The 6,957-nt window shown below is 46.8% G+C and overlaps 1 pseudogene; it reads left to right on the forward strand.

Moving 5' to 3' along the window:
- Positions 1–1,408: 1,408 nt before the first annotated feature.
- On the forward strand, positions 1,409–1,493 carry LOC123118032 (uncharacterized; annotated as a pseudogene).
- The last annotated feature ends 5,464 nt before the right edge of the window (positions 1,494–6,957 follow it).

Consider the following 6,957-nt stretch of genomic DNA (forward strand, 5'->3'; position numbering starts at 1 on the left):
GTCAGACAACTGGATTCCGAGACACTATAAACTTCGCCCGATCTGTGCAAAAACAGCAAACCCACCATCTTTGGTGTCCGAGCTGATCAATCCAGTAACTCGGTCTTGGGACAGGCAAATACTCTCGAATCACTTTATAGCACCGGACATTGACATGATCATTAACATACCCATCAGCAATCGAGTGCAAGATGATTTTTGGGCCTGGCATTACGATCGGCGTGGTGTCTTTTCAGTTCGTTCTGCATACCGAATGATCACGGCTATCAAAGCTCAAAGGGAAGATTGGATTGAGCACCGACCGGGACACTCAGATGTTGCAGCGGATAAAAGTTCATGGGCACAGCTATGGCAAAAGCAAGTACCATCCAAAGTCCGTGTTTTCGTGTGGCGACTTGCCCACACTTCTCTACCCATGGGCCTGGTCCGGCACCAGAGGAAGATGGCAGACAGTCCGGTATGCTCCATATGCAATGCCGCGGAGGATTCATGGAGGCATTCACTATTAAGCTGTACCATGGCAAGATGTGTGTGGACGTTGGGAGATGACGAGCTACTCGAGCATGTGATATCGAACCAAAATGAGGATGCTAGGCTATGGCTCTTCTGGCTTTTCGAGACCACAAACCAACATGACCTTGCTCGTGTTCTAGTAACCATGTGGGCGATTTGGTGGGCTCGGAGGAAGGCGATTCATGACCATGAATTTCAGAGCCCGTTATCAATGATGTGCTTCATCAAGAGATTTTTGGATGATCTTGAGATTGTTGTTGCCAGGAATTCAAAACAACCAGTTGGACGGGTTGGACAGCCCCGGGCAAGAGTGTGGGTACCACCTACCGGGGAGGCGCCAAAACTAAATTGCGACGGAGCTCTTTCCACTTTAGGAGATAGAGGAGCTGCTGCAGTGGTATGTAGGGACAAGGTCGGAGTCTATCTTGGAGCTTCAGCAGTTGTTTATGAGGGCCTGATCGACCCAGCAAGCCTGAAGGCACTAGCTTGCAGCGAGAGCCTAGCCCTTGCTCGGGACTTAAATCTGCAGAACTTGGAGGTAGCCTCAGATTGCCAGGAGGTAATTTCGCATATCAGGAATGGAGGTGCACCGGTCTACGCGCATGTCCTTAAGGAAATTCAGTTTAGTAGAAACTTTTTTCATTATGTTTCTTTCCGTTTCGAATTTAGAGAGAACAATTTTAAGGCCCACTCGCTAGCTAAAGGAGCTGCGTCTCTTGCGGTGGGTCGCCATGTGTGGCTAGGGGCCCTGCCCGACATTGCTTGTATCCCTCATTTTCTGAACCATGAATAAAGCCCCTAGTTTACCCTAAAAAAAACTGCTGATGTTTAGTACCACATCGGCTAGCGAGGGGAGTTTCTACCAGGTTATAAGCCCGGTCGTGGCATCTGACTTGTCCCTTTGGGGACATCCGATAAAATTGGAACAATACGGAGACGCAAGGATGGCACGCACAAATCGAGAAATGGTCAAATTTTTTTTTGAGATTTTGCGCGCAGCTCCTTTTTTTTGTTTTTTTTAGAATGAGCTCCTTTTTTCTCTTCTCACAAATATACCTCTAGACCCTTTTGCGTTGCAGGCCCCTTTTTCTTCTCACAGATACGCCGCTGCGTCAGAATGGGGAAATAACTCAACTATACACAAAGCGTACAGTGTCAGATCCCACACGCTCCTGTGCTAGACCCATGATCTTTGTTTTCTTTGAGAACATTCAAAAAATGTTTTTTTATTCGAGGGAGCTAGAATCATTAACTTCTTTGCTTGGCTAAACTAAAATTAAGGGTAAGGAACAATTTGCCTGGGACGATTAACAACTAGTGGTACGTATGATCATGGTTGCAGGACCTACGAGTGGTGCTACTACAATGGTGACTAGTAGAAGCTTTTGTCAACATGGGGAAATAATTGGACACCAAGTGTACAGCACTCATGCAGTCCTTGCATGAACTTATACATGAGAGGGCTTTCATAAAAAAAGAAAAACTTACGGAGTGCTTGTCCTAGATGCAATGATAGACTCAGAGTGCATACTGTATAACTGTTCTCAACCGGTTTATTACATCCTACTCCCTCCGTCTCATAATATAAAGATGTTTTGTACACCAATAGGGAGTAGCTAGTTACCGAGGAGTATATTGTACACACGCGTGGCAGGACCGTAAAGGGTGCTCGTAATACGAGCAAAGCTACGTTGCAGAGTCACCCTGCATACTTAATTAACCTCTTGGGTACGTACAAGCAAGTAAGAAGATGTACGTGCGTGACCTGACCTCAACAAGTACTAGAACCTCCCTAGTGGCAGAACCGTAAAGAGTGCTTTCTTCGCATAATCTCTCTGCTTTTCTCCACCGATGTAACGCGTACCACACACGTGTCCACGTCGATGGCAGTTAACATTTCTGAAATATTTTTGCGTGGACGTCGATGGCAGTTAACATTTCTGAAACGGTATTTTTATTGTCACTCTCAGGCAATCCGTGGTTTATTTCTATTCGGCTGACACATCATCTGGTTTTGGCCGGCTAATCTGCAAAAGGCGTGTGTTTGCGCGTGGCAGGTGACACTTGGTGCACGGCAGCCAAGCCATTAACAATGGTCATGCCACACTTCGGTTGTTGATCAGTCCCTTCTTGAGCATCTCCCTCCCTACAATGATAGCCTTCCATGTTTTAGATGCACTTTTTGGACAATCCGCACTTAGGAACTCCTCATTTGGGAAGTATCTTCCCTTGAGAACTCGGGCACACAAGCTGTTCGGATTGTCAAGAATTCTCCATGCTTGCTTGGCCAACATCGCGTCATTGAAGGTTTCAAAATCCCAGAATCCGAGGCCTCCTTTTGACTTTGCTACACTCATCTTATCCCACGCCTGCCAGTGCATTCCCTTCTTATCAAGTGACCCAGCCCACCAATATTTTGACATGTTCGTCGTCAGTTTCTTGCACAGACCTTTTGTCAGTTTGAAACAACTCATAGAGAAGGCCGGTAAGGCTTGAACCACTGATTTTAGGAGAACTTCCTTTGCAGCGCATGACATCTTCCTCTCACACCACCCTTGCACCTTCGACCTTGAACGCTCGTTGATGTGTTCAAAACTCTGTTCTGTGATCCTTCCCGCGGCAGTTGGAAGGCCAAGGTATTTCTCGGACATGGCCTCCCTATGTATCTGAAGGGCGGCTTTGACACCCCTTTTGACGGACGCCCCACTGTTTGGGCTAAAATAAACCGAGCTCTTCATCTTATTTGCACTTTGCCCCGAGCCCACACTCTATTGTTCCACGATCTCGCTTAACCTGGTTGCACTCGTCGAGTCAGCTTTCATGAAGATCAAACAATCATCTGCAAAGAGGAGATGCAAGATCCATGGTGCAGAAGCACCCACTCGGATACCCCTGTCTATCCAGCCGCCATCATAGTTTAGAAGCATACAAGACAGACCCTCCCCACAGAGAAGAAACAAATATGGCGATATCGGGTCTCCTCGACGAAAGCCTCTAGAAGGTAAAAAGGCTAGTAACATCTCACCGTTGACCTTCACTTGGAAGCTTACGGTGTTCACACATCTCATAATAAGAGAAATCCAGCGTTCATGAAAACCCAGTTGGTGCATTATCCCTTCCAGGTACGACCATTCCACTCGGTCATACGCCTTGATCATATCAATCTTGACCGCACACCATCCTTGCTTCCCTCGCTTCCTTTTCATCGAATGTATACATTCATAAGCCACTAGGATGTTGTCGGTAACAATCGTCCTGGAATGAAAGCACTTTGCTCCTCTGCAATAATCTCATCAAGGATCTCTTTCAGACGGTTAGCAAGTACCTTCGAGCATATTTTATAGAGAACATTGCACAAAGAAATTGGTCTATACTGAGTGATATTTTGTGTGTTTCTCACCTTTGGTATAAGAACAATAATCGTGCTGTTCACTGTGTCTGGCATTGGTCCTCCGTTCAAAAAACCTAGGACAGCCGTAGTAACATCAGGCCCTATCAGCTCCCAATGTTTCTGGTAGAAAGCAGCATGAAAGCCATCACACCCGGGCAGCCATCACACCCGGGCGCATTTGAAGGCCCCATAGCAAAAACTGCATCCTTCACTTCTTCCTCCTTGAACGGCCGCAACAGCCGTTCATTCATAGGTTCTGTAATTTTATGTGGCACGTGGTGAAGAACTGCTTGAACATCTGTATGTACTAATGTAGAACTGCTGTACCTCGGCATGTATGTCTTCCTTGGTCTCGCATACTGAACCATCCGCAAGAGTAGGAATCGTATACGGAGCTTTCTTCGAACTGTCTCCCTGCTTTTCTCCACCGATGTAACGCGTACCACACGCGTGTCCACGTCGACGGCAGTTAACATTGCTGAAATATTTTGTGTCGACGTCGATGACAGTTAACACTGCTGAAACAGTATTCTTATTGTCACTCTCAGGCAACGTTGAGGTGTCTCGATCCATGGTTTATTTCTGTTCGGCTGGACACGTCATCTGGTTTGGCCGGCTAATCTGCAAAAGGCGTGTGTTTGCACGTGGCACGTGACACTTGGTGCATCGTAGCCATTCGCATGGACTGCCTGTGAAAGGCAGCCAGGCCTGTACAAGTACAGCAGTAGCGTAACCTTACCCGGCCACGTCTGCGCCAGCGGTCGACCGCAGCAAGGCAAATGTTGGCGATCATGCATTCTGTACTAACCAGCATTCACCCAAAGCAGATGCTTGGGTTCCGGTTGGTTACCCACTGGTTTCACAGAGAGACTGTTTCTCTACCTTATGGTCAATGGCGTGCTTGTCATCAGTCGACAAGAGAAAAGTAGTACTCCCTCCTTCCCAAACTATAAGGCACGGTTTGACTTTTCTGATCTTCGTTGCACAACTTTGACTATATTTTTTATGTATTATATATCTATAAAATTATTATACATACATATGAAATAAAATTGCTTTGCAAGACAAATACGGCGATGTCATTTATACATGTTCAATCCATATACTTTGATATATATTAGTGGTCAAAGTTGTGCATCAAAGACCGTAAAAAGTCAATCGCGCATTATATTTTGGGAAGGAGGGAGTATACATCATGTTTATGATGATGATGGGATTAGGACCAAACCTGAGCAAGTGACCTCACTCTTTTTAGGCTCGCCCCTCCTGACGTACTCCCTCTGTAAACTAAGAGCATCTCCAACAGCCGCGCTAAGCGCTGCGCGCAAAAACCCTGTTTGGGGCGCGCGCTTCGGCTGGTTTAGCGCGGCGCCAGCGCTGGCTCCAGCAGCCGCGCTATAATGCAGCGCGCACGCCGCTCCAGCAGAGCGCAAAAATACAGCGCACGCGCCGCACAAATCGCATATACATTTCGAAGAAGAGTAGCAAAAATGATCAAACAAACAAAATAAATCAACAATAAATCGTTCAGTACAACAAATAATGCAATAAACACAACAAATAGTTCATGAACAATACAATGTCGAATGTAGAAATCATCGTGCTCTTTGTCGTCCATGCCATGCCCACCACTCTTCAATCAGATCATTCTGAAGTTCATTGTGCGTTGCGGGACGCCGAATGGCATGATAGGAGGCAATAAAACGGGCTACCCTTTCAGCCCTCCGTCGCACTCGCACGGGATGTCCCAAGAGTTCATACTGTGGGTAGTCTAAATCTTGGCCACGCTCATTCTCGATGATCATGTTTTGCATAATCACACAAGCGTGCATGATGTACCAAAGCATTTTTTGATCCCAAAATCTAGCCGGTCCTCTCATAATAGCAAATTGGGCTTGCAAAATCCCAAATGCTCTCTCCACATCTTTTCTAGCCGCCGCCTGAGCATTGTGGAAATCAAGATTTTTCTTACCTTCCGGCTTTTTCAACGACTTCACGAAGGTTTGCCACTTTGGATAGATGCCATCCGCTAGATAATAGCCATAGTTGTACGTACGGCCATTTGCTACAAACTGCACAGGTGGCAACTCACCGTTTGCAATCTTATTCATCAGTGGTGACCGGTTGACAACATTGATGTCATTCAAAGATCCAGGCATTCCAAAGAATGCATGCCAAATCCAAGTCTCCCTCCTGGCCGCTTCAAGGATTATAGTGGAACCCCTTTTTTGGCCGTGGAATTGCCCATGCCATGCCTTTGGACAATTCTTCCAACTCCAATGCATGCAATCTATTGAGCCAAGCATGCCAGGAAAGCCGCGCGCTTTGTTCATCGCCAATAGCCTTGCGGCGTCTTCAGCAGTGGGAGATCTCAAATACTCCTCGCCAAACACTTGCACAATTCCCACTGCAAAGCGTTTGACACACATGATGGCTTGGCTCTCACCCATAGCCAAGTGATCATCAACTAGATCAGCCGGGATACCGTATGCCAACATACGCAAAGCGGTTATCACCTTTAGAAAGGTGTTATGCCCGAGCTCTCCGGCGGCATTCCTCCTTTGCTGGAAAAACCGGTCATGGCTCGCTAGTTTCTCTGCAATGCGCCTGAACAAGTCGGTGCTCATCCTAAACCGGCGACGAAAATACGACTCTGGGTATGTGGGATTCTCCACGAAATAGTTCTTCATCAATCTGTTATGGGCATCAATCATATCTCTTCAAATTTTTTTCCGACCCATAACCGAACCACCGTGCTTCAGTTTTTTATTGATATGCATAGCTAGGATCATTGCAAGATCCTCCTCATCTTCCATATCAAATTCTTCTTCGGAAGAATCATACGACGAACTCATCTACAATGTTCAATACTATACTGTAAAAACTACAATTCAAAACATGCACCAAATTCATTAAGTTTGAGCAATACATACCTTGTAGGCGTTTTGTCGAACACCTTGCGGGCGCGGCGCGGCAGCGAGCGCTCGGACGCTGTTCCTCGGGACGGAGGCGCGCGAGCGCCGGCGGGACTAGGAGGGGATGGGGCGGAAGCG

This window comes from Triticum aestivum, chromosome 5B (genome assembly GCF_018294505.1).
Source record: "Triticum aestivum cultivar Chinese Spring chromosome 5B, IWGSC CS RefSeq v2.1, whole genome shotgun sequence".
In the NCBI taxonomy this organism is placed as follows: Eukaryota; Viridiplantae; Streptophyta; class Magnoliopsida; order Poales; family Poaceae; genus Triticum; species Triticum aestivum.